Genomic DNA, 27,317 nt, shown 5'->3' with positions numbered 1-27,317 from the left:
AAAGCAACACCAACATTTTTCTCATAACTCTTGTCGGCCTAGTACATGTCGACGTAGAGTCCCTGTCAACCTAGAAACCATGTCGACCTACTTACTGTCGACCAAGTGGTCGACCTAGACACTGTCAACCTAAGTCTATTCTATCTAGCATACCATACCACACCCATTAGTATATATGTGTTATGAAGACTATGAGCTGTATGTTTAACACTATCCATGAATCATTTTATTTGCATGTGTTGTTTCCCTGGGACATCCTTTGCCTCCTGCCAGGGTATCATTCATTTCTCAGGTTTAATTTCCGAAAATGGAGAATATTGATAAATCTAGATGAACAGTGTTGTTCGAAATTGACACATAGCTATTGTGCTGCTCCAGACATCCAAACAGATGCATCGGACACAGGAGAAATATACATTGGTCGTAGGTGTGCTGGGTTTAAATAGACCCTACCTCTTCTTGTGCATCCGTGTAACCTTCATAGTGCTCACTAATCACGTTAGGGCTAATCGGTCTTTGTTATAGCAGATATGACTGCCTATTTCTATTCTCCTACTAATAAGATGGTGAGTCAACACACTGAGGGGCAAATGTATTCATGAAGTTAACCCTGAACATTCCTTCTTTTGCACAATGACTTTTATGTTCATGCTCTGTCAGCATCTTTGCTCTACTGTATCTGTGTTAGGGATGGCCATCGATCATCGATGATTCAAAATCATCGATGGTCTATGACTGATGTCAAATACTTTTACCATCGATGGGGAGAACCAGATGGCTTCCCACCATCGATGGTTCAGTGCTACAAAATATTTGTTTTTTCTTTATTCCTCAAAATGTCTGTGCATAGAGCTTAGCCCTGCCCCCCGACACCTGCAAAGCCATGCCCCTGGGCTCTGATTGGCCCACATTTCATTGTACTGTAATGCAGCGGTTACCATCGTTGGGTAAAACCATCAAGGTTATCCATCAATGGTACCATCTATGGTGACCATCGATGGATATCCCATCGATGTCCATCCCTAATCTGTGTTTATTATTGGATGACTCTGTATCCAGTGATAGAGGGAATAAACAATTCTTTTAGATTTGTTGTTTGTAGACAGGGCCGGTTCTAGAACTTGTGGCGCCCAGGGCGAAAGTTTCCTTTGGCCCCCCGAGACAGCAAAATAGGGATAGCAAAAAAATGGGGGGGGTGGCTTCATAGGAAAGGGGCGTGGTCAGTTTTGCTCCCTGTAGTTTTGCCCCCTGTAGCATTGTGCACCCTGTAGAGCTGTGCCCACAGTAGCTGTTGTGCCCCCTGCAGCTGTGCCCCCAGTAGCTGTTATGCCCCCTGCAGCTGTTGTGCCCCCTGCAGCTGTGCCCCCAGTAGCTGTTATGCCCCCTGCAGCTGTGCTCCCAGTAGCTGTTATGCACCCCTGCAGCTGTGCCCCCATTAGTTGTGGTCCCAGTAGTTGTGCCCCCATTAGTTGTGGCCCCAGTAGTTGTGCCCCCTGCAGCTGTGCCCCCATTAGTTGTGGCCCCAGTAGTTGTGCCCCCCTTAGTGTGCCCCCTGCAGCTGTGCCCCCATTAGTTGTGGCCCCAGTAGTTGTGCCCCCCTTAGTGTGCCCCCTGCAGCTGTGCCCCCATTAGTTGTGCCCCCATTAGTTGTGGCCCCTGCAGCTGTGCCTCCATTAGTAGTGCCCAAAAGTAGCTGTGCACCTAGTAAAAAAATACTTACCAGCCCCGTTCCTGTTCCCGACCACTGCACTATGTCTCCGGCGCCGCTTCTCTGAGCTATGGGAGAGACGTCATGACGTCTCACCCATAGCGCTGCACAGAAAGGTCCTCTCCGCGAAGGGAAACTAGACGCTACCTTACTGCGCGTCTAGATTCCCTTCGCGGAGAGGACCTTTTCAAACCCACTGCCACCACCATCCTAGTTAGTAGCGGCTCTTGCCACGACAGCGGCGCCCCGGGCAAAAGTACTGCTTGCCCGTGGCAAGAGCCGCTACTGTTTGTAGAGTAACTAGTTACCAGCCAGAACAACATAACAGTAATGTCAGTATTTGCGGCTGTGCGCACCCTAACGGCAGGGACAGATTTAGGGGTGAGGGTGGAAAACAATTGAATGTAGCCCTATGTGTTGTTTGAACAAACCAGGCAACAGTTGATACGTCTGGACTTGATTCATAGTTGTATGCTAATGCATTCACAGCTGGGATCCTGTACTCAGATAAGGGGGGTAATTCAGGTCTGATCACTGCTGTGCGTTTTCGCACAGTGGGCGATCAGATCCTAACTGTGCATGCGTATGCACCGCAATGCACACGCGCGTCGGACAACAACAACAGGTATCTCCGGTCAGCGACGGGACGGTGTGAAAATTCCGATCGCACGGGCGTTTGCAAGGTGATTGACAAGAAGAGGCCATTTGTGGGTGGCAACTGAGCGTTTACAGGGAGTTTCCGGAAAAACACAGGTGTTCCCAAGCGTTTTCAGGGAAGGTGTCTGACGTCAGCGTCGGCCCCGATCAGCCTCTTCTTATCGCACTGTAGGAGTAAATCCTGGGCTGCGCACAAATCGCACAAAGTAGATTTTTGCAGCTTGGCATAAACATACGATCGCACACTTGCATGGTGAATTTACACTCCCCCTGGAGGCGGTGACTATCTGAACTCAGGACAGCAAAACTAGCAGCCCAGCGATCAGATCTGATTTACCCCCGAGGTTCCAAAGTGTGCAAATGACAGAGACACCTAGATTTCTATTGAGACGCCGAGCAGTGGTTTTGGAGATCCAAGCAGCTGCACACAGATACAGTATGCAGCAGCGGTTGCAGATCTTTCAGTAATGGAGTACCTCAGTAACCCTAAGGTCGTGCAGAATGGCTGTGGGAATTGAGGTGCTGAAGCCATGTTTTGTGCATACAGGATCACAGTTGTAGGCGGAGACATGCCACAAATGGTCATGACACGTATCCAGTTTTTTTTAACTGCCACTCCCCAATACCTGCGCCAAATGCTCCCTGACTGTGAATCACTTTACAAATAATTCCTCCTTGCGAGCGTCAACGCTAAAGGATACAGGTTATTCTTCCTCATTCCTGTATACCCCTGAGACTATTCTATCACAAAGGATTAGCTGCAGCACGAGCACGGCCACGGCGGCTGTTCATTATTCAGCTCACAGCCAGACACCGGCTATTGGAGTCATTTCATCATGGCAGCTGTGCTTCTCAGCAAAGCCCACCCGGAGCTCTGTGTGGTAATTCAGTTACCACACCATCACTACCAGTGTGTTTGACTGCAGTTTACAAACACTGCAGACACCCTGTGACTCCATCATCATCTCACCTTCGCATAGGTGAACAACAGAGAGGCTCCTTCTGAGCTGCCCGTGGGAGTCCCGTCGTGCCGCTATTGGTGAAAGCCCGCGGGCCGCACAGATAACAGATAAGCCGCCCGGGAAGTACCAGCATCAGCCGCCAGCGTGCAGGGCTGCATTCCATCTTGGCCCGGCGGCTCAGTGCGGACCCTGCTCTCCCGTCCCCATGCAGGGGCATAGCGGCTGACCGAGATGACATCACTCCGGGCTCTCTCTGCTGCCATCATCACAGTGGGTAATTGTGTATCTGCACAGTTTATTTCAATATCACTCGGACATTGTTTATTCATTTAAGATTCCACATAATTTAAAGATCATTGAAACTGTCACGTGCTGCTAAGACTTTTCTTGGGACTTTGTTTCCACGGATTAAGTGAGTTTCATTTTTCTGTATACAGATCTGCAGTTTATTTTTTAGTTCACCATCAATGTTACAAATTCTTTTTTAACCATTTGTAGTTCACATCAAACAGCATTAGGCATTCTTTGCATAGAAAGTACCTTTTAATTAATTAATTATCAAAGCTCAGGGATATTCTATTTGAGCAGATTATTATGTCCTATTGAATTGTTTTTATTATACTCCCGGGAGAATTGTTGTAAATACTTTTATTACAATAAATTTTCATATTTTTTTTGATTGTCAAGCGCAACCTGGTTTTTGTTGTTCACATTGTATTTTCTAGGGATTGGCTTTTCCCTTTTCCAGCTGCTGCTGACAATCGTTTACACCACCATTCACCGAGCGCTCAGCCTATTTGTTCTGTCAACGCTAAAGTACCTCGATACCTGTGCAGCGCCGCTCAACTGCGAAAACATTGCTATAGTGTCCAACTCTGAATCTGGTCCTCTATGTCCTTTGCATATCTCCACACATCTGTTGCATGTGGTATTGCTTCTGCGAATGGATTAGTGTATGAATCAGGGGTCCATATACTAAGCCTTGGCAAGGGATAGGGTTGACGGAGGTGGGGTGCCAGCCAATCAGCTCCTGTCAATTTTCAAACACAGCCTGTGACATGGCAGTTGGGAGCTGATTGGCTGGCGCTTTGTCTCCATCTGTCTCTTTCTGGGACTTTGTACCTAGACCTCTCACGGCCTTAGTTCATCTGGAGCAAAGGATTTAAAAGAAAATAAGACAAATTTTGTCTGCCATCTTCTGATGTAGTGAAAGGTGTAAACACAGTTGATACATGCATACCTCCCAACTTTCTGTAACTGTGGAGCGGGACACTCGCGCGGCGAAGCCGCGCGCGCTCCCGAAAAAGGGGCGTGACCTATGAAATGGGGGCGTGGCTTCGCGGAGGACCCGCGACCGCGAGCCACGCCCCCGTTTTCGTCACTGAGGGGGCATGCCCAGCGCTCTGTGAGCCGCTGGCATGCTCCCTCTCCCTCTGACTCCACTGAATAGACGCTGTGCGCATGCGCACAGCGTCTATTCACCGCTGCTCTGCAGCGATTGACAGAGCCTCCCAACTGACCCCCCCACCGCGGGACACTGTGGCCCGCGGGTGGGACAGCGGGACAGTCCCCAAAAAACGGGACTGTCCCGCGAAAATCGGGACAGTTGGGAGGTATGTACATGTCACATTAAGGCTGACTACCTACGTTTAATCCGTGTCTGATGTGAGATTTTAAACTCCATTTCATTCTATGTGGCAATACCCATTTGTGATTTTTGTGAGACCACCTTGACTACAAACTTCTCCTCATGGCAACAGTCAAAAACGAACCCAGGACAGCAGTAGGAGACCCAGGACAGGTAATTAATAATTATTAATTAATGTTAATTCTCAAGCTAGACTCTAGTTCTAGACATGTAGAGGCGTGATAATATCTTCCTGGTTTACACTGATAATTAAAAAGTGTGTTTATTCTATGAACACTTCTTTTTTTTTCAAAACAATTTTTATTGAAACATCATGGATTGTTCATACAAAAATAATTTGATCATATTGACATTTGCAAGTGAAGAGACTGTTTTTGAACAATGGGGGTAATTCCAAGTTGATCGCAGCAGGATTTTTGATAGCAATTGGGCAAAACCATGTGCACTGCAGGGGAGGCAGATATAACATGTGCAGAGAGAGTTAGATTTGGGTGGGGTGTGTTCAATCTGCAATCTAATTTGCAGTGTAAAAATAAAGCAGCCAGTATTTATCCTGCACAGAAATAAAATAACCCACCCAAATCTATCTCTGTCTGCACATGTTATATCTGCCTCCCCTGCAGTGCACATGGGTTTGCCCAATTGCTATCAAAAATTCTGCTGCGATCGACTTGGAATTACCCCCATTGTACGGTAAGTTCTCACAGTATCATAATAAAAATACAATAAGTAATACACAGTGTATAACAATTTATTACATTCATCCGCATATTTTTGATTATTACAAAAGCCTTGAAGGGAGCCGCCAACAATCTCCAGCCCTCAAACCAAAGATATAGGCGGATCTTGTGCAGCCAACCTAGTTAAGTACCACGTGGTGTTCCTCAGACTATGATAAATTTGTAGTCGTGAGGTAAGGGGGAGACTGGAAATATATGAATCCCATAAAGTGAAAAAACGACCCACTTGTGTACCCTTATCCACAATTGCCTCCACCCAGTCCATCCGGAATAGGTGATGTAATTTAGTCAGGAATAGAGGCATCTGTGGAGGCGTGTTCAGTGGCAAACGCAGGATTTGCTTGGGGTTTCCAGAACTGGGTGGTGCCAATCACGGGAGTGGGGACTGAGGTGACCCAGTATATGCTGAGTCCGTAAAACTAGTGTGTCTGTGTGTGTGTATGTATATATATATATATATATATATATATATACATATCTACACATATATATACCGTATATACACCTATATATATATATATATATATATATATATATACATACATACCTATACAAATATAAATAGCATTTTAAACATGCATATATATATCGTTTGTTCACCATATATATTATGGTGAATTAAGTTTAGGTGAGCCTGATCATGTGATTCATTGGATGGTGATACCACAGGTGGAGGTGGTGATTATGATAATGGTATGCGCGACCACATTCACTATGATGGTGGCGGGTGGTGATGTGGATACGGACATCTTATGAGTTACTATAATAGTTACTGCATTGCATTTGGATATTTGGATGTCATATGGCTTGGGAGGCGGAGTCTCATAATATGCATGTTTGTCTTTTCTGTTTTCCCTATTATAGACATATTATAAATATTTGGTGATTGAAGCTGATGTAATTATTACACTATGCCTGTCTTGAGGAAGGTTCATTGGTGAACCGAAACGTCGACAACAAAGGCCTCTTCTGTGATTATCACAATAAAGCTATTTATTTTAACATATGGACTGATTTGTTTATGTGAGAGTGCACCCTCCACACAGTGGAAACATCGCTATTTGAATGGACCGACATGGTCCATTGGGAGCACCCGCCACGTTGGAACCCATGAGATGAGAGTGCAGGACCTCTTTGGATATTGAGTCGGGCCTACCCTCTGTAGACCGGATATCCTGACACCCATCCTACCTTCATAAGGACATTTATGCATGTTTAAAGACTTTACTGTTCATTCGGATTTGTCACACACTGGGCATTGTCCTCCGCTCTGTCTTTTTATCTTGTTTTTTCTTTTTATGTTTGTCTAGGTGTGTATACACGCAGCGTGTCATATTGCAGTAGTTTCATTGTTGTGTTGTTGGCGAACCTTCTAGAACATGTCATTGAATGGGGCATATTTATTAGACGATGGATTATTGTCACAGGCTGAAGGCGGCACTGTATCATTTACAGATGAGGAGGTTGAAAAACTTCTATTTGATAAATTGGATTTCGATACTCTTCCCTCTGATGCCCCCATTGACATTTTCTATAGGGTTCTTAAACAACGACAAAGGGAGGTGGACTTGACTCTTCATGGTCAATACCTCTCCGAATACTATAGACGTTAGCAATTACCCAGGGGACTTAGAATAGCCAATATCCCCACATTGGGAAGGAATAATCCTACGTTTTGCAGTAGATGGTGTGGGGTACTCAATAAATGCTCCTTAGACCTTATGGCCCTTGTTATTGAGGAAGTAGGCCAGGAGCTTAAAAAGGTTAAAATAGAAATTGAGACCACGAACAGTACAGCACTTCCTACCCTACAGGATGATAAGTCCCAGAACTGGACTGATCGGTTACAAACCCAAGTCGAAAGTTGTAAAAGAGAATTAATCTCTTTTAAATGTAAAAAACTGCAGACAGTGACCAACGACTACCTGAATCATACGGTGTACCGATGGTTACTAGGTAACAATACGGATGATAGAAGCAACCACCCTCCCCGGAGACGTAGGGCTCAGCCATTCCCTAAAGAATTTGGCTCATCAGTTTCTAATTCAGATGCAGAATATACCGAAGGGCCTTCAGAATCTGTCAATTTTTTAGACCCTGGGGTCGACAACCTCAGTGGACCCGGCCAATACCTCAGAAGCGGCACCGACCGCACACGAGGAGGGGTGGGCACAAGACAAAGAGGCCGTCCGAGACGCAATTGAATACTGTCTTTAACCTCTCAAGTGTACAATTAAACGAGGCAGAGATTAAACTTCTGTCACGTCGTTTGACATTCATTCCTGTATGCAAATCACCATCCTTTCATAAATCAGTAGATCAATATAAATTTGGAAGATCTATGCGACTCTACTACTGAGGTCACTTCTAGATTTCGTGGTAAATCCACCTTTGACCCCCCCATCTTCTAACCCCAGTATTAAGACCTTTTTGAGATTGGTACAGGCCGATGTAGAAAAAGAACCATCATCTAGATTATATGACAATTTGACACCCCCTGAACGATCAGCCCTTAAGAAACTTAGAGAGAACACCCAAGTGGTAGTTCGTCCTGCGGACAAGGGAGGTGCGGTCGTAGTCCAGGATTGGGAGGACTACGACCGGGAGATTCTTCGTCAACTAGCAGACACCGAGACATATACACGACTCGATTCCAATCCCATCGGCATTATAAAGAATAAGATAGATTCGAGTATCCGGTTTGGTTTTGAACAAGGATGGATTAGTAATGATATAAAAAAAAATTTGAGTGTCGAACACCCTAAATGCCCTATATTATACACATTACCTAAAATACATAAAACCTTGGTACATTCACCTGGCAGGCCCATCATTGCTGCCGAAGGCTCTTTGTTGCAACCTTTGGCAATTCTAGTTGATAGTATTCTCCAGCCACTTGTACTGAAGACTGATAGTTATTTAAGGGACACTGGTGATTTTTTGGTTCATCTACATAACATGCAAATCAAGGATACCAGCATGTTGATGGCTACCCTTGATGTGTGTTCCTTATATACAGTGATTTCGCACCAGGCCGGACTTGACACAATTAAGAAATATCTTTTGGGAGAGCAGAATTTGGAGTACCCTATCAATTTCATTTTGACTGAGCTGATATTGAAACAAAATAATTTCCTATATAAAGATATGTTTTTCCTTCAAACCTCTGGCACAGCGATGGGGTCCAATTTGGCCCCATCATACGCCAATTTATTCATGGCAGAATATGAGAACACCCATATTTTCCAAGCCTATAGTCAGAAGATCGGCTTTTACCACAGATTTATAGACGACATTTTCCTGCTTTGGTATGGTACTGAAATTGAATTTAACGATATGGTGGCGAATCTAAATACCTTAGATATCATCTACATTTCAGGTTAGATTACGTTATATACATTCTGAAATGCCCCTGTGGACTTTGTTATGTGGGATTAACCACTAGGCCATTCCGAGATCGGATGGCCAATCACAGGTCCTCAATACACACTGCATTAATTACAGGCAAAACCAATAAACCTGTGGCGAGACATTTCCTGGCGGCCAAACACCAAGTCGCCAGTTTGAAATGTAAATTGATTGACTGGATACCTCCATGTCCTACAGGTGGGGATCGGAATCTATTGTTAAAAAGACAAGAAAGCTATTGGATACACCAGTTGGATACGGTGGCCCCTAGAGACCTTAATGAATCGAATCCATTTAATGTCTTTCTTTAATATTCCTGGTGGGCAATTTGGATTATCTCCGTGGTCTGATTAATATACAATACTACTACCTCTATGTTAGTATAAACATTGTTAATATATGTTTTCATGTATGTATACACTATTCAGAGTAGTGGCCCAGTGGCACTGGAATGTCAGCCCGGATGGATCTGGCATTAAGTGCATGGTCATCTGTGAATTAATCCTTGTGGGTGAACTTTCTCCTAGGCCTAGGCATCCTATTTTTTGGATCTTATTATTAGTTACACCGAGACATTATGAAAGATGTCTACAGCTTTGTGATTATATATATTTTTTCTATATTTTTTATATTTTGTATATATTATTTAGTCACATTAGATGGTGTCATTCTGAGTATCCACCTCTGCGGCCACCTTTGTTATGGACATTGAGCGTACATTGCTGTTTATTATGTTTTCATAACAGTTATGGTGAACTATTTCCTGGTTTGGAACGCATACCACGCCCCCTTCCATCTATGTATGGAACACATTTCCCCACCTCCCTAGTAGCCAGGTTGATTATTATTTATTCCAATTTGTTAACCAGACTTATTTTTCTAACCAATTGTATATTGTTTTCCACCTGATGTATGGATATAATCAGGTGTGATGGCTAGCACCATTAGTGTGTATTCCCTTCAGGAAGCCGCGGACGCACCCGCTACTTCCGATCGGTGGAACGCACACGTCCGGCCGGTTGGAACGCAAGGCGTTCTGACTCGGTGGGGACGGTGCGGACGGCTTTTGTGGGCTCACACTTGAGTCTTTGTGTGTTTTTGTTGGTTGATGTAGGGAGACGTGGGGAAGAGGGCCGACCCTACTAGTTAGACGCGGTTAGTACTGTTTGGCTGATGTTATCTTTGGAGTGGGATGAAGTTCCGTGTGACACCCCTCACGTCCGGCTACTTCCGGTCAGGGTAGTATAAAGAGACGTCCAGTGCTGATGTATGGTAGGCAGCACAGGGACAAGTCTCTACATTGGAAATCTATGTAAGTGAATTTTTGAGGTCAGACACCGTTTTTTCTGCTTATTGTATCTATTCAGATGTTGATGTTTTCTTTTTTGTTTTTGTATTATGGGTGATATAGGCCCTCATTCCGAGTTGTTCGCAGCAGATCATCGCATCGCAAACGGCAAAAAAACTCAAACTGCGCAAGCGCAAAAGCGGAAATACGCATGCGCAAAGCTAGCGATACGACACTTGTGCATAATTCCTATAAGAAAATCTGCTCGTAATACACAAACGAAAACAGGGAGTGACGGAGGCGTGGTAGAGGCACGGCTTCGCAATCCTACGAAATGGGCGTGAAAGTGGGCGGCTAGTGTGGGAGTATGCATCCAGCAGTAGGCGTGTTTTGGGTAAAAATGCGTATCCTATGTTAAAAGTACATATCAAATGTTCGCTATCTTGACGCAGCCGAAGAGTAAGTCTGCAGCTACTCAGCACTTGCGAAGTACTGTTACAAGTGTGTGTCTGCTCTAATTAGCAATTAATTAGCAACTGAATTCACCTGTTGAGCATTTACTCGCCAAACACTGCTCTTACAAAATAATACAAACAGCAATTATATGGCCACTTAATATTTGTATTGTTACCACAAATAAATATGACACACTCACAAAAAATGCACTGTTTTTTTTGGACAAATAAAAATTAACTGATGTTAAATGCATGTTTTAATTATTTGTTTAATAATCTCAAATGTGACTAAACAAACTTATAAACTACATCAGCTAAATCTTCTCGACATAGACATATTCCTTTGTACATACCAAATAACATGAGCACCATAATGCAGCCTACATTTAATGTGACTTAATATGTTTGTGTTAGTTTTTTTGTGGGAATATGTGTCCATATCTAATACTATGGCATGTTGCCCCTAGTAACCCATTTTTATTTTTGGGGTTTTTTTTTTTTATATGGCCAATTAAGTGTTGTGCAAGGCATATAGATTTAAAATTACACTATGCAATGTTTGTCTTAATATTCTGATTGGTCCCTTGTTCCACAAATGTCAATATGCCATGTTCAAGTTTACAGGGCACAGTTTTCCTGAGTGCATAACCTTTAATAAAACACACAAACAATTGTAAAGTAATTTTTTTTTACTTCAAAAATAGAACAAAATCACCAACACAACATGGCTACAAATGAGCATCCCATACAGAGATGGACATAGCAGCAAGCAGATGGCATTGGCCAAATGCACATAGCAGAACCCAGTACTATGGTAACCCCATCTTCTGACAAAATATGATGTTTTCAATTAAGTAAGTGAACCCCCAGCCAGACTAAACTTTTAGGGGAACTGAGGTAGATTCCGGAACAAACACAAACATACACAGCACGCTAGGAAGAGGAAGATGGCTCAGGTGTAAGCACAAATAACTCACAGGCTACAATTTAAAGAAAACCTTTCACTTTGAGGGAGTTCTACATTCTGGCCACACAAGCCAAAATAAAAAAAATACATTGAGGCAACATGTAAAACATGGGTGCTGCCCATCTGGAGAGACATCACTTTCTCTTTTTTATCCCCCGCTTGATGATGTTCTTCTTGGCTTGGTCTGCGGAGCGACCTTCGAGGGCCCTGCCCAGTGGGATGTTCTTCCTGGGCAGGGGGAGGGGAGGGAGCCGATGTAGCTGGCTCTCTGCCACTGTGGGCAAGGGAGACAGCGATGTCCTGGAGCCGTTGCCGAATCGAATTGGCAAGTTCTTGGAAGGAGGAGGCGAGTTGATCTTGGCCCTGCCTGATCTCTGCCAGACCTTGGCAGAGTTGAGCTACACCTTGCTCCACACTGGTTCTGTGCTCAGTGAGCAGGACAGGTATCTGGCTTACCTCCCGGAGCATCCTGTCCTGAAAAGCATTCAGGCTCTCACCATACCTGGCTATTTCAGTCAGGATTTCCGGGATAGCAGAGGGTTGGGTGGGGGGGGGGGGCAGTTGGAATCTGGATGGGTGGGATTTGTGGTCCCACAGTGCCAGACACACTAGGTCCCTCCACCTCAGCCTCAGCCACATAACCCTCCTGTGACTCTACCTGCTCACCCCCCTGTGCTGTGTTATGTGCAAAACAAATAGAAGAATGAGTGGAAAAAGAGTAGAAAAAAACAATGAGACTTTTGTATCCAAAAAAATTTAACAATACAAATATGTGTGTAAACTTACCAGGCAAGTCATGTGCATGGAGTATTTCAGGCAGGTCCGTGTCCATATAAGACACCCCAACCCCCTCCTCGTAGCTCACACAGTCCATCGCTATCTCCTCAAGATCTGTGTATTCCACAGTGGCAGCAGGACCTCCCCCTGTTGCCCTCGAGGCATTCCACTCCGCAGACCTCTTGCCCTTCAGGCGGGATTTGAAGTCGGCCCAACTACATATGTGGTGAAAAATAGGGGCAAGGTAGTGTTAAATGATGAAAACCTGCTTTAATATATAGTACACATGTTATGCATTTGGTTGCTATAGGCAACATCACATCTAAGTAACTTTTTAAGAATACTTGGCACAGAAAATGGACTGGCAATATACACTTACCGTCTTCGAACTTCCTGCGAGGTGCGGACTATTGAGCCGACTTCATTAACAGAATCAGTGATGTCCCTCCAAATTCTGTCTTTGGTTGCAGCACCCATGTTTTTGGGTCCTCGATGTATTTTTTGCATGGCCTGTGTGACCAAAATCCGTAACTCCCTCTTAGTGAAGGCGGGCTGTCTTTTCTTTTTTTTGGAAGTAGCCTGTGAGCTATCGTCCTGACCTTCCTCACCATCTTCCTCTTCACTAGCTGCTTGTGTAGTTTGTGTTTGAGCTGCTAGTCCGGAATCACCCTCAGTTTCCCCACTAGCTATGTCTAGCAGGGGATTCACTCCTAACTCCTGGGTATCAGAAGAAGGAGTTTGTATATTACTGGGTCCTGCTATTTCTAAGTCAGCATTGGCAAAGTCAAGCATCTGCCTCCGCAGTGCTAAGCTTCTATGTGCTAAAGCTGCCATCTGCTTCTGCACCTCGTCCATCTCTGCTGCCGTCTGCTCACGAGTAGCCATGTTGCTGGTGGCATGTGTGTATGCACGAGTGTTTAGCTATTTATAGCTGCGTGTGTTTTCCGGTGCGGAATTCCGCGCAGGTGTATATTATGCAAATTGGTCCACTAATTGTTGCACTGGCTATATAAACGCCCTACATGCAGCCTGTGTGTGTGGGTGTATGCGGAAAATTACTGACGCAAGGTGGACATTTCTGAGTGAGCACATTTCTGAGTGAGTTTTGAGAGTAATTTATATTGTTTCAGTAGTTTTTTTATGTAATGTTCTCCTTTTCATGTATGTTGTGTAAGATTGTTGTATATAATGGTTTTTAATTTAAAAAAATGTTTTTTTAGTTATATATATGTGAAAACTAATACGTTTATGATTTGAAGCCATATCTGAATGATGTGTGTGTGTGTGTGTGTGTGTGTGTGTGTGTGTGTGTGTGTGTGTCCGCGGGTGCGAATCTCCGCCCATGAGAACTGTACAAACTGTCCTGCACATCAATGTACACATATCAATAAAGTTTATTACAGATGACACCATACATTTCAAACCAATCACATGCCACCACACACTATAAATATAAGCCCATATATGGAAAACGCCATTGCCATGATGCGCGCAGCAGCTTTCACGCACCGCGAGCTGCGCGTACTGGTAGCGGTGATGGACCGCCGCGTAGGCCGCGCAGGGCCCTTTGTCCCAAATAGGGTAAAGCGCGAGGCCTACGCGGAGGTCTGCCGCTTATTGAGATCCCGCGTCCGCAGCAGGAGGACCATCATACAACTTGAGAGGCGCTGGAGCGACCTCCGCAGGCGCACGCCGGACCTGTTGGCGGAACTCCGCCAACAAATCCGGGATATACGTAGGCGCAGTAAGTTTATTACATTAAATAACACTGAGATTATTAGCATAAAATTTGCATATTTTCACTAAGTGATAGTGTGAAAATTTGCACACTGACAATGAACTATTGTAGAATAAACATGACACAGTGTGTGTGGTTAGGGCAGGCAGTACTGACTGTGTAGCAAGGTGCTTCTGAAAAAGTGCATGTTGTTGTACAGAGTTGCTACACAGGCTGTCAACTGAACCCAATAACTTGCTCAGTGGGGTAATTTTAATAAGGTGGGAGGTTTTTAGAACTGGTGATGTTGCCTATAGCAACCAATCAGATTCAATCTATTAGATTCTAGAAGCAGCTTAATAAATGTTACGTATAATCTGATTGGTTGCTATGGCCAACATCACCAGTTTTAAAATTAGAAAAACCTATTAATGTTACCCCTGTGTCTTTAACATGGGACAGAACAGTGTAATAGAAAAATGCTGTTGTTAAAATTTTTCATGCTACAACCTAAATATTACATATGTCATTCTAGGACCACCACAACGGCAAGCTGCTGCTGGGAGCCCCGACCAAGCCCCTTCTGAGCCCCCCTCCCCTTCTGTTGACCAATCCCCCTCTCCTTCCCAGTCCCCTTCTCAGCCCCCCTCCCCTTCTGTCGCCCAATCCCCTTCTCCTTCCCAGTCCCCTTCTCAGCCCCCCTCCCCTTCTGTCGCCCAATCCCCTTCTCCTTCCCAGTCCCCTTCTCAGCCCCCCTCCCCTTCTGTCGCCCAATCCCCTTCTCCTTCCCAGTCCCCTTCTCAGCCCCCCTCTCCTTCTGTCGCCCAATCCCCTTCTCCTTCCCAGTCCCCTTCTCAGCCCCCCTCCCCTTCTGTCGCCCAATCCCCTTCTCCTTCCCAGTCCCCTTCTCAGCCCCCCCCCCTCCCCCTCTGAAGGCGGCCAAACAACCACTCCGGCCACCCCCCCCTCTCTTTCCCAGACCCCCTCTCTGGCCCCCTCCCCCTCTGTTGCCCAAACACCCTCTCCGCCCCCCTCCCCCTCTCAATCAGACCCACCCTCTGAAAGCAGGTCCCCAATCCCTCCTCCTTCCCCAATCCCTCCTCCTTCCCCAATCCCGCCGCCTTCCCCCATCCAGCCGCCTTCCCCCATCCAGCCGCCTTCCCCCATCCAGCCGCCTTCCCCCATCCAGCCGCCTTCCCCCATCCAGCCGCCTTCCCCCATCCAGTGAATGGGCAGAAGAAGCCCCTGCGGAGATTCCGGGGAGTCCGCATGTGGCAGATGAGAGTAAGTTTTTAAACATTTAAAATGTATTGGTTACCTACTTACACTTACAATTACAAAACATGCAGTGTTGTACTGTGGCCAATCTTGGCCCAAGGAAAAATGTTTGTGTTCTTCTTCATGGTCTAGATGTTGCTTTTACATTTATGTGAGTATCATTAGATGTACAGTGTCTATGTGTGCAATGTTTTGTCTGTCCACTCTAGGTCGACACTCATTAGGTCGACAGGGTTGCCAGGACAACAGGGTTTATATGTGCTAGGTTGTCAGTGAAACAGTTAGACCTGAGTGGAGTTTAGTATGTTGTTGGTCTTTTACACTTGTGCCTGGGTATTCCTAATATTTGCACTTTCAACTCGCATGCTTCACTTTGTTAGCCAGCCTAACGACACAATGATTTGTGTTGTGAAAGTTACACTCACAAAATGCTTATTTGATTTTTCAAAACCTGTTTGACCTTATTTAGTAAGGCAGGCTTTCAGGGAGTGTGGCCATGCTAGGGTATGTTGTCCTTCTGAAGATGTTGATATGCAGTGTGATGATGCAGGGCCAACCCCAAAAAAGATAAGTTGGCTTCACTCCAGATGTGAATGAATGCCAACATGGTGTTACATTTACTAAGATGGTAGTTCTCTTTAAGATGGGATGTTGCCCATAGCAACCAATAAGATTATACTTGTAATTTTTTTGACCCCTTCTACAAGATAATATGTAGAATTTGGTTGCTATGGTCAACGTCCCATCTTAAATAGAACTCCCATAGTAGTAAATGTACCCCATGGTGTGGTACACTTTCTTAAAAAAAAAAAAAACATTGCTGAGCAGGCTTGTGTGTTGTTCTGCTACTGATTTATCCTTAAAACAGCCATGATGTAGTCACTTTGCCATTAAAGCAGGCCTGTCCAAACTGCGGCCCTCCAGCTGTTGAGAAACTACACATCCCAGCATGCCCTGACACAGCTTTTGCATTCTCTGACCCCAAAACTGTGTCAAGGCATGCTGGTATATGTAGTTTCACAACAGCTGGAGGGCTGCAGTTTGGACATGCCTGCATTAAAGTGTGCTTTGTGCCTTGCTTGTATAATAGGTAATGTGAGTAAGTTAGTAATGTTTATGTTGCCTCTTAATTTCAGATGTTGCAGTTGGAGAACCCACAACTTTTGTGGGCATTCTGGACACCATGCGCCAACACCTGCATGGCTTACTGAGGAGCATTGACCAGCTCCAAAAATTTGCCTGATTTTTTTTTGTAAACATTTTATTTTTCTATTTAAAAAAAAAAAAATATTGACAAACAATAAAACCAAGATATTTCAAGTTAAGCGGGTGTTGTGTTTATTAATGCAATAAAGAATCAGCAGATTGGCTAGCAGAAATTGATTACCTTAAACATTTCACACATCTAACGTAAGATTTAAAAAGAAAACAAAAATACAGTTAGGAGGTTATTGTCTAAATAAACATGTAAACACCTTCATTCACAAACAACACCTCTACACCAAAAAACAAAAAAATAAATAAACCAGGCACATTTAAAACATCTATATTTATAATTTAAACATTTAAATGTTGATGGCCAATTTTGCCAACAAAGTGTTCTTCAGGTATTTTTTGAAGACTTACCGTATATACTCGAGTATAAGCCGACTTTTTCAGCACTTTTTTTTGTGCTGAAAAAGCCACCTCGGCTTATACTCGAGTCAGTGACAGGCAGAGGCAGAGCAGTGTGAAGGAGGGACACGGAGCGCACAGCGCGCGGCTCTCCTGTGTCCCTCCTGCATCTCCGGCGGCAGCAGCGGCGGTTCTATTACAGGAAGTACCCGTTCGTGACCTCTGATCACGAACCGGCACTTCCTTTAATAGACCTGCCGCGGCCGCCGAAGATGCAGGAGGGACACAGGAGAGGCGCGTGCTGTGCGCTTCGTGTCCCTCCAGAAGACAGCGCGGGATCGACGGAGGGGTAAGTAACAACACTGTGGGGCATACCTGGCACTTGGGGAGGGAACGTATCTGGCATCATGAGGGGGCGTATCTGGCAGCACTGTGGGGGCGTATCTGGCAGCACTGTGGGGGCATATCTGGCAGCACTGTGGGGGCATATCTGGCAGCACTGTGGGGGCATATCTGGCAGCACTGTGGGGGCATATCTGGCAGCACTGTGGGGGCATATCTGGCAGCACTGTGGGGGCATAACTGGCAGCACTGTGGGGGCATAACTGGCAGCACTGTGGGGGCATATCTGGCAGCACTGTGGGGGCATATCTGGCAGCACTGTGGGGGCATATCTGGCAGCACTGTGGGGGCATATCTGGCAGCACTGTGGGGGCATATCTGGCAGCACTGTGGGGGCATAACTGGCAGCACTGTGGGGGCATAACTGGCAGCACTGTGGGGGCATAACTGGCAGCACTGTGGGGGCATAACTGGCAGCACTGTGGGGGCATATCTGGCAGCACTGTGGGGGCATATCTGGCAGCACTGTGGGGGCATATCTGGCAGCACTGTGGGGGCATATCTGGCAGCACTGTGGGGGCATATCTGGCAGCACTGTGGGGGCATATCTGGCAGCACTGTGGGGGCATATCTGGCAGCACTGTGGGGGCATATCTGGCAGCACTGTGGGGGCATATCTGGCAGCACTGTGGGGGCATATCTGGCACTATGAGGGCATATCTGGCACTGAGGGCTGTGTACGGCTAGAGCTGCATTTCCCACCCTAGGCTTATACTCGAGTCAATAAGTTTTCCCAGGTTTTTGTGGTAGAATTAGGTGCCTCGGCTTATATTCGGGTCGACTTATACTCGAGTATATACGGTAATTGGTCATGAACATTATCATTCATTACACTAATTGGATTCATAATTGAGGAGGGCTTGTGGACTTTAAACTGAAAGGTGTAATTTCACTTAATAGAAAAAAAAACATTGTTGTGCATTTTTCCGCAAAATTGTGCACTTTTAAGAAGAATGTGTAAATCTACGAAAACTTAGTATTTTTACGATGAGGTTTGTGTTAATGCGATAGTTTCGCATTGCTGCGATGTCATTTGGCATATGCCCACTTTGTGTAATACTGCGGACGAATTAGCAAAAAAACGTTGGAGGCGGATATTCGCTATTTTGCAACATGTTCGCAATTTTGCGCATACCTTGTGCGAACGAAAGAAATAGCGAACAACTCGGAATGACCACCATAGTGCTTTCCACAGTGTTTTATCCTTGTTGCTGCAGAATAGTAGCAGTTTGCATTTATGAACAGGTATGCTCTATGTTTAAATCTTGGGACCTGCTATCCTGCTTACTTACCCCATGTGTTGTGGTGATATTCACTACAATGTCATTTTTGTTATTGGGGTTATCTATCCAACATTGAAGTATCGTCTTTTTCCCTGCTGCACTAATGGCTATCAACAGTTTTTACACTCTGATGGCATCCAAAGATTAGGATCGATGATGCCTAAAATTGCCCATTCGGGGGTATATGGCACAAAATTTATTAGTTTGGCTTCGGCATATCTTCTAATGAGATCTATGAACACTTCTACATATACAACACTGTATTTAGTTAGTGTCAGATACAGTAGCGTGCAGAATACCTTCGTTTTTCACTCTTATGGTGGGATGTACTAAAGGAAAAATGCGGTAAAACCCCTGTTTTCAGGAGTTTTGCCACATTTTCAAATGTACTAACACCCAGCCGCCCGCATATTGTTGTGGAGGTTATCGACATTTCTCTGACGTCCTAGTGGATGCTGGGGACTCCGTCAGGACCATGGGGAATAGCGGCTCCGCAGGAGACAGGGCACAAAATTTAAAAGTTTGACTACTAGGTGGTGTGTACTGGCTCCTCCCCCTATGACCCTCCTCCAAGCCTCAGTTAGGTTTTTGTGCCCGTCCGAGCAGGGTGCAATCTAGGTGGCTCTCATAAAGAGCTGCTTAGAGTAAAAGTTTTGATAGTTTTATTATTTTCAGTGAGTCCTGCTGGCAACAGGCTCACTGCAACGAGGGACCTAGGGGAGAAGAAGTGAACTCACCTGCGTGCAGGATGGATTTGCTTCTTAGGCTACTTGACACTAGCTCCAGAGGGACGATCACAGGTACAGCCTGGATGGGTCACCGGAGCCGCGCCGCCGACCCCCTTGCAGATGCCGAAGTAAGAAGAGGTCCAGAAACCGGCGGCTGAAGGCTTTTCAGTCTTCATGAGGTAGCGCACAGCACTGCAGCTGTGCGCCATTGCGCTCAGGCACACTTCACACCGGCGGTCACTGAGGGTGCAGGGCGCTGGGGGGGCGCCCTGGGCAGCAATGTTAATACCTTTCTGGCTAAAAAGAATACATCACATATAGTCCATGAGGCTATATGGATGTATTTCACCCCTGCCAGGTCTCAGAAAAACCGGGAGAAGAGCCCGCCGGAATAGGGGGCGGGGCCTATCTCCTCAGCACACAGCGCCATTTTCCTACACAGCTCCGCTGCTAGGAAGGCTCCCAGGCTCTCCCCTGCACTGCACTACAGAAACAGGGTAAAAAACAGAGAGGGGGGGCATTTTTTGGCGATATTATATATATTTAAGCAGCTATAAGGAAACAACACTTATATAAGGTTGTTCCTATATAATTATAGCGCTTTGGTGTGTGCTGGAAAACTCTCCCTCTGTCTCCCCAAAGGGCTAGTGGGGTCCTGTCTTCTATCAGAGCATTCCCTGTGTGTCTGCTGTGTCGGTACGTGTGTGTCGACATGTATGAGGACGATGTTGGTGTGGAGGCGGAGCAATTGCCGGTAATGGTGATGTCACCCCCTAGGGAGTCGACAACGGAATGGATGGCTTTGTTTATGGAATTACGTGATAATGTCAGCACGCTGCAAAAGTCGGTTGACGACATGAGACGACCGGCAAACCAGTTAGTACCTGTACAGGCGTCTCAAACACCGTCAGGGGCTGTAAAACGCCCTTTGCCTCAGTCAGTCGACACAGACCCAGACACGGACACCGAATCTAGTGTCGACGGTGAAGAAACGAACGTATTTTCCAGTAGGGCCACACGTTATATGATCACGGCAATGAAGGAGGCTTTGCATATCTCTGATACTGCAAGTACCACAAAAAGGGGTAGTATGTGGGGTGTGAAAAAACTACCTGTAGTTTTTCCTGAATCAGAGGAATTGAATGACGTGTGTGATGAAGCGTGGGTTACCCCTGATAAAAAACTGCTAATTTCAAAGAAGTTATTGGCGTTATACCCTTTCCCGACAGAGGTTAGGGCGCGCTGGGAAACACCCCCTAGGGTGGACAAGGCGCTCACACGTTTATCCAAACAAGTGGCGTTACCGTCTCCTGATACGGCCGCCCTCAAGGATCCAGCTGATAGGAGGCTGGAAAATACTCTAAAAAGTATATACACATACTGGTGTTATACTGCGACCAGCAATCGCCTCAGCCTGGATGTGCAGTGCTGGGGTGGCTTGGTCGGATTCCCTGACTGAAAATATTGATACCCTGGATAGGGACAGTATTTTATTGACTATAGAGCAATTAAAGGATGCATTCCTTTATATGCAAGATGCACAGAGGGATATCTGCACTCTGGCATCAAGAGTAAGTGCGATGTCCATATCTGCCAGAAGAAGTCTATGGACACGACAGTGGTCAGGCGATGCGGATTCCAAACGGCATATGGAAGTATTGCCGTATAAAGGGGAGGAATTATTTGGGGTCGGTCTATCGGATTTGGTAGCCACGGCAACAGCCGGGAAGTCCACCTTTTTACCTCAAGTCCCCTCCCAGCAGAAAAAGACGCAGTCTTTTCAGCCGCAGTCCTTTCGTTCCTATAAGAACAAGCGAGCAAAAGGACATTCATATTTGCCCCGAGGCAAAGGAAAGGGTAAGAGACTGCAGCAAGCAGCCCCTTCCCAGGAGCAGAAGTCCTCCCCGGCTTCTGCAAAGGCCTCAGCATGACGCTGGGACCTTACAAGCGGACTCAGGGGCGGTGGGGGGTCGCCTCAAGAATTTCAGCGCACAGTGGGCTCACTCGCAGGTGGACCCCTGGATCCTGCAGGTAGTATCTCAGGGTTACAGGTTGGAATTCGAGAAGTCTCCCCCTCGCCGGTTCCTAAAATCTGCTTTGCCAACGTCTCCCTCAGACAGGGCGACGGTATTGGAAGCCATTCACAAGCTGTATTCTCAGCAGGTGATAATCAAGGTACCCCTTCTACAACAGGGAAAGGGGTATTACTCCACGCTATTTGTGGTACCGAAGCCGGACGGCTCGGTAAGACCTATCCTAAATCTGAAATCTCTGAACCTGTACATACAAAAATTCAAGTTCAAGATGGAGTCACTCAGAGCAGTGATAGCGAATCTGGAAGAAGGGGATTTTATGGTGTCCTTGGACATCAAGGATGCTTACCTTCATGTCCCAATTTGCCCTTCACACCAAGGGTACCTCAGGTTCGTGGTACAAAACTGTCATCAGTTTCAGACGCTGCCGTTTGGATTGTCCACGGCACCCAGGGTCTTTACCAAGGTAATGGCCGAAATGATGATCCTTCTTCGAAGAGAAGGCGTATTAATTATCCCTTACTTGGACGATCTCCTGATAAGGGCAAGATCCAGAGAACAGCTGGAGGTCGGAGTAGCACTAACTCAAGTAGTGCTCCAACAGCACGGGTGGATTCTGAATTTTCCAAAATCCCAACTGATCCCGACGACACGTCTGCTGTTCCTAGGGATGATTCTGGACACTGTTCAGAAAAAGGTATTTCTTCCGGAGGAGAAAGCCAGGGAGTTATCCGAACTCGTCAGGAACCTCCTAAAACCAGGGACAGTGTCTGTGCATCAATGCACAAGAGTCCTGGGAAAAATGGGGGTCTCTCTGCTATGGTGGTTGCAGAGTGCTCATCTGTTAGAGGGCCGCAGATTCGGCATACAGAACTGGGTCCTAGTGACCACGGATGCCAGCCTGAGAGGCTGGGGAGCGGTCACACAAGGAAGAAACTTCCAGGGCGTGTGGTCAAGCCTGGAAACGTCTCTTCACATAAATATACTGGAACTAAGAGCAATCTACAATGCTCTAAGCCTGGCAAAACCTCTGCTTCAGGGTCAGCCGGTGTTGATCCAGTCGGACAACATCACGGCAGTCGCCCACGTAAACAGACAGGGCGGCACAAGAAGCAGGAGGGCAATGGCAGAAGCTGCAAGGATTCTTCGCTGGGCGGAAAATCATGTGATAGCACTGTCAGCAGTGTTCATCCCGGGAGTGGACAACTGGGAAGCAGACTTCCTCAGCAGACACGATCTTCACCCAGGAGAGTGGGGACTTCATCCAGAAGTCTTCCACATGATTGTAGTCCATTGGGAAAGACCAATGGTGGACATGATGGCGTCCCGCCTCAACAAAAAACTGGACAGGTATTGCGCCAGGTCAAGAGACCCTCAGGCAATAGCTGTGGACGCTCTGGTAACACCATGGGTGTACCAGTCAGTGTATGTGTTCCCTCCTCTGCCTCTCATACCCAAGGTACTGAGAATTATACGGCAAAGGGGAGTAAGAACGATACTAGTGGCTCCGGACTGGCCAAGAAGGACTTGGTACCCGGAACTTCAGGAGATGCTCACGGAAGATCCGTGGCCTCTACCTCTAAGAAGGGATCTGCTTCAGCAGGGACCGTGTCTATACCAAGACTTACCGCGGCTGCGTTTGACGGCATGGCGGTTGAACGCCGGATCCTAAGGGAAAAAGGCATTCCGGAGAGGTCATCCCTACCCTGGTCAAAGCCAGGAAGGAGGTGACTGCACAACATTATCACCGCATTTGGAGAAAATATGTTGCATGGTGTGAGGCCAGGAAGGCCCCGACAGAGGAATTTCAACTGGGTCGATTCCTACATTTCCTGCAAACAGGATTATCTATGGGCCTCAAATTAGGGTCCATTAAGGTTCAAATTTCGGCCCTGTCGATTTTCTTCCAGAAAGAATTGGCTTCAGTTCCTGAAGTCCAGACTTTTGTAAAAGGAGTACTACATATACAACCCCCGGTTGTGCCCCCAGTGGCACCGTGGGATCTCAATGTAGTTTTGGATTTTCTCAAATCCCATTGGTTTGAGCCACTCAAATCGGTAGATTTGAAATATCTTACATGGAAAGTAACCATGCTACTGGCCCTGGCTTCAGCCAGGAGAGTGTCGGAATTGGCGGCTTTATCGTATAAAAGCCCATATCTGATTTTCCATTCGGACAGGGCAGAATTGAGGACGCGTCCTCATTTTCTGCCTAAGGTGGTATCAGCGTTTCACCTGAACCAGCCTATTGTGGTGCCTGCGGTTACTAGCGATTTGGAGGATTCCAAGTTGCTGGACGTTGTCAGAGCATTGAAAATATATATTTCAAGGACGGCTGGAGTCAGAAAATCTGACTCGCTGTTTATACTGTATGCACCCAACAAGCTGGGTGCTCCTGCTTCTAAGCAGACGATTGCTCGTTGGATTTGTAGCACAATTCAACTGGCACATTCTGTGGCAGGCCTGCCACAGCCTAAATCTGTCAATGCCCACTCCACAAGGAAGGTGGGCTCATCTTGGGCGGCTGCCCGAGGGGTCTCGGCATTACAACTCTGCCGAGCAGCTACGTGGTCAGGGGAGAACACGTTTGTAAAATTCTACAAATTTGATACCCTGGCTAAGGAGGACCTGGAGTTCTCTCATTCGGTGCTGCAGAGTCATCCGCACTCTCCCGCCCGTTTGGGAGCTTTGGTATAATCCCCATGGTCCTGACGGAGTCCCCAGCATCCACTAGGACGTCAGAGAAAATAAGAATTTACTCACCGGTAATTCTATTTCTTGTAGTCCGTAGTGGATGCTGGGCGCCCATCCCAAGTGCGGATTGTCTGCAATACTTGTACATAGTTATTGTTACAAAAAAATCGGGTTGTTTATTGTTGTGAGCCATCTTTTCAGAGGCTCCTACGTTATCATACTGTTAACTGGGTTCAGATCACAAGTTGTACGGTGTGATTGGTGTGGCTGGTATGAGTCTTACCCGGGATTCAAAATCCTTCCTTATTGTGTACGCTCGTCCGGGCACAGTATCCTAACTGAGGCTTGGAGGAGGGTCATAGGGGGAGGAGCCAGTACACACCACCTAGTAGTCAAACTTTTAAATTTTGTGCCCTGTCTCCTGCGGAGCCGCTATTCCCCATGGTCCTGACGGAGTCCCCAGCATCCACTACGGACTACGAGAAATAGAATTACCGGTGAGTAATTTCTTATTTTTTTATGGTGATACCCTATAGAAGGCTGTGGGCTTCTTTTCGCATCCCGTCGTCCTGCACCACTCACGCCGACCCCCCTTTTACTTGTGTCCTGTTAGTCACCAGTGCAGCTCCACGATCCCCCACCTCCTCCTCCTCTGCAACACAGTTATTTCTCCTGCCTGTAGGAAGGAGGAAGAGGACCCCAGGGATTCCCTGCACACGTCACCTCCCGGGGCTGGGGGGCCTCTGTTAGCGCATTGCGATGCTAATCGCATATGTTAGGACATATGTGATTAGCATCACTACAGTGGGCGGCGATGTATTTTAATACATCCCGCCATTACTTTGTTTGCCCAGAAATCCTACTTTCTAGGTACAGAGATTTCAGACAGGGGTAAACATGACACAGATGAGACACGGGGTGGTGGTTGTAACAGAGAGGAGAGACAAGGGGGTAAGGAGGACAGATAGGAGAAACAGGGTTAAAGGGAATATAGATGAGAGCCAGGGTAATGATGGGGGCAGAGATGAGAGCCAGGGAGGAGGACAAACATAAGAGAAAGTAAGAAATGATAACGTTGAATGGGTCAGAGATGTGCGAAAACTCTTATTTCTAATATTTCCTTTTACTGTTTATTTAAGAGACTGTTAAAAACTTTGGTGATCACCTTATGAATGATTGGATTTGGGTCAGCCTTTACGGGTCTGTTTGGTTCGGTTAACGCTTGAGGAAGAGGTCTGTGTGCAGTGGGTCAGCCTTCACGGGGCCAGAGTCTGGTCAAATTCCAAACTCTAGTATTACTTCGGTTAATGCTGGAAGGAGGAATAGATAGTTCAAATCCTATTAGTTTAAAATAAAAACACATATGAAAGAGAAACACTGGCCCTAGATAGCAGAGCATGAAACACGAGTGATAGAATAAGGTGGTTGACAGAGTTGTCCAAAATATCCAGTAAAAGGCAGCTTAATTTAAATGTTTTAAATATAATAAAGGAAATCGTTCTCATCTAAACAGAGATCTTATCTATAGTTGGCTAGATAGACGAATGTTATATGTATTTTAAAAGTATTAATGTATACCAGGAACATATTATCACACATCTATCTTTTTCCAGGTGGACACGCCTGCGTTTTTCAGCACACTCCCGGAAAACGGTCAGTTACCTCCCAGAAACGCCCTATTCCTGTCAATCACTCACCGATCAGCAGTGCGACTGAAAAGCGTTGTTAGACCTTGTGTGAAACAGCAACGGCTTATGTGAAAGTACTTAGCGCGTGCGCAGTGCGCACCATACGCATGCGCAGAAGTGCCGATTTTTTGCCTGATCGCCGCGCTGCGAACAACGGCAGCTAGCGATCAACTCGGAATGACCCCCACTGTGTACACCTACTGTTTATGCACTGTCTCTGTTATTAGTTTTTCTGCGGTATCTGTCCTGTTTGCACATACTATATACTCAGCTTGGACATGTCATTGCTGTTACCGTTAAGAGTAGTTCACATATCTTTGTATTTGTTTATAAATGTTAATTGCACAACCTTGTATCCATACCTCCCAACATGACCCTCTCCAGGAGGGACAGAATGCTCTGCTACTGGACTTCCCTCTTAATTGATGATTGCCATCACCTGTTCTGAAACACCTTTCTTATCCATTAACCTGTTAAACATAGGTGCCGGCAATCATACATTAAGCGAAAAGTCCAGGAGCAGAGCATTTTGTCCCTCCTGGAGAGGAGTCATGTTGAGAGGTATGTTATTTCAGCATTGTTGAACTTCACTCATTGGTAGGCTTACCATACTATCACTTTAAACCGGAACACTCATGAATTACACATTCTCTAGCTGCTTAAAATATTGTGAATTGCAGATTTTAAGTCAGCCAGCCACAGAACCTGAGTAATTCATAAGTGTCCCAGTTTAAAGGGATAGTATGGTAAGTAGGGATGAGTGGGTTTGGTTCCCTGAGAATCGAACCCCCCTGAACATTACGTCCCGAGCCCGGATCTGAACCTGGCTCAGGACTTCCCGCCAGGCTCGGAAACCAGAACGAGGCAAAGCGTCATCATCCCGCTGTTGGATTCTCGTGGGTTTTGGATACCATATAAGGAGTCGCACTTCGCCACCATTTTCACTCCGGAATTGGAGAATGTAGCGAGAGGACGTGTCTCCTCAGTGTCTGTGGCACGTGGGGTGGCGACCTGATCTTATGTGTCATTCCAGTGCTGTCTTGTGCTGCCTTGTGCTGCATCAGTTTAGTGCAGTGGTGCTGTGTTTTGCTGCATCAGTCCTGTGGTGGTGTCCTGTGCTGCCAAAAGTCCAGTGGTGGTGTCCTGTGCTGCCATAGGTCCAGTGGTGCTGCTGTATACGTCCAGTGCAGTGGTGCTGTGTTGTGCTGCATCAGTCCAGTGGTGGTGTTCTGTGCTGCCATAAGTCCAGTGGTGGTGTCCTGTGCTGCCAT

The sequence above is a fragment of the Pseudophryne corroboree genome, chromosome 8 (assembly GCF_028390025.1).
Source record: "Pseudophryne corroboree isolate aPseCor3 chromosome 8, aPseCor3.hap2, whole genome shotgun sequence".
Taxonomy (NCBI): domain Eukaryota; kingdom Metazoa; phylum Chordata; class Amphibia; order Anura; family Myobatrachidae; genus Pseudophryne; species Pseudophryne corroboree.
The sequence above is the reverse complement of the archived record's forward strand: the minus strand, read 5'-3'. Positions refer to the sequence as shown.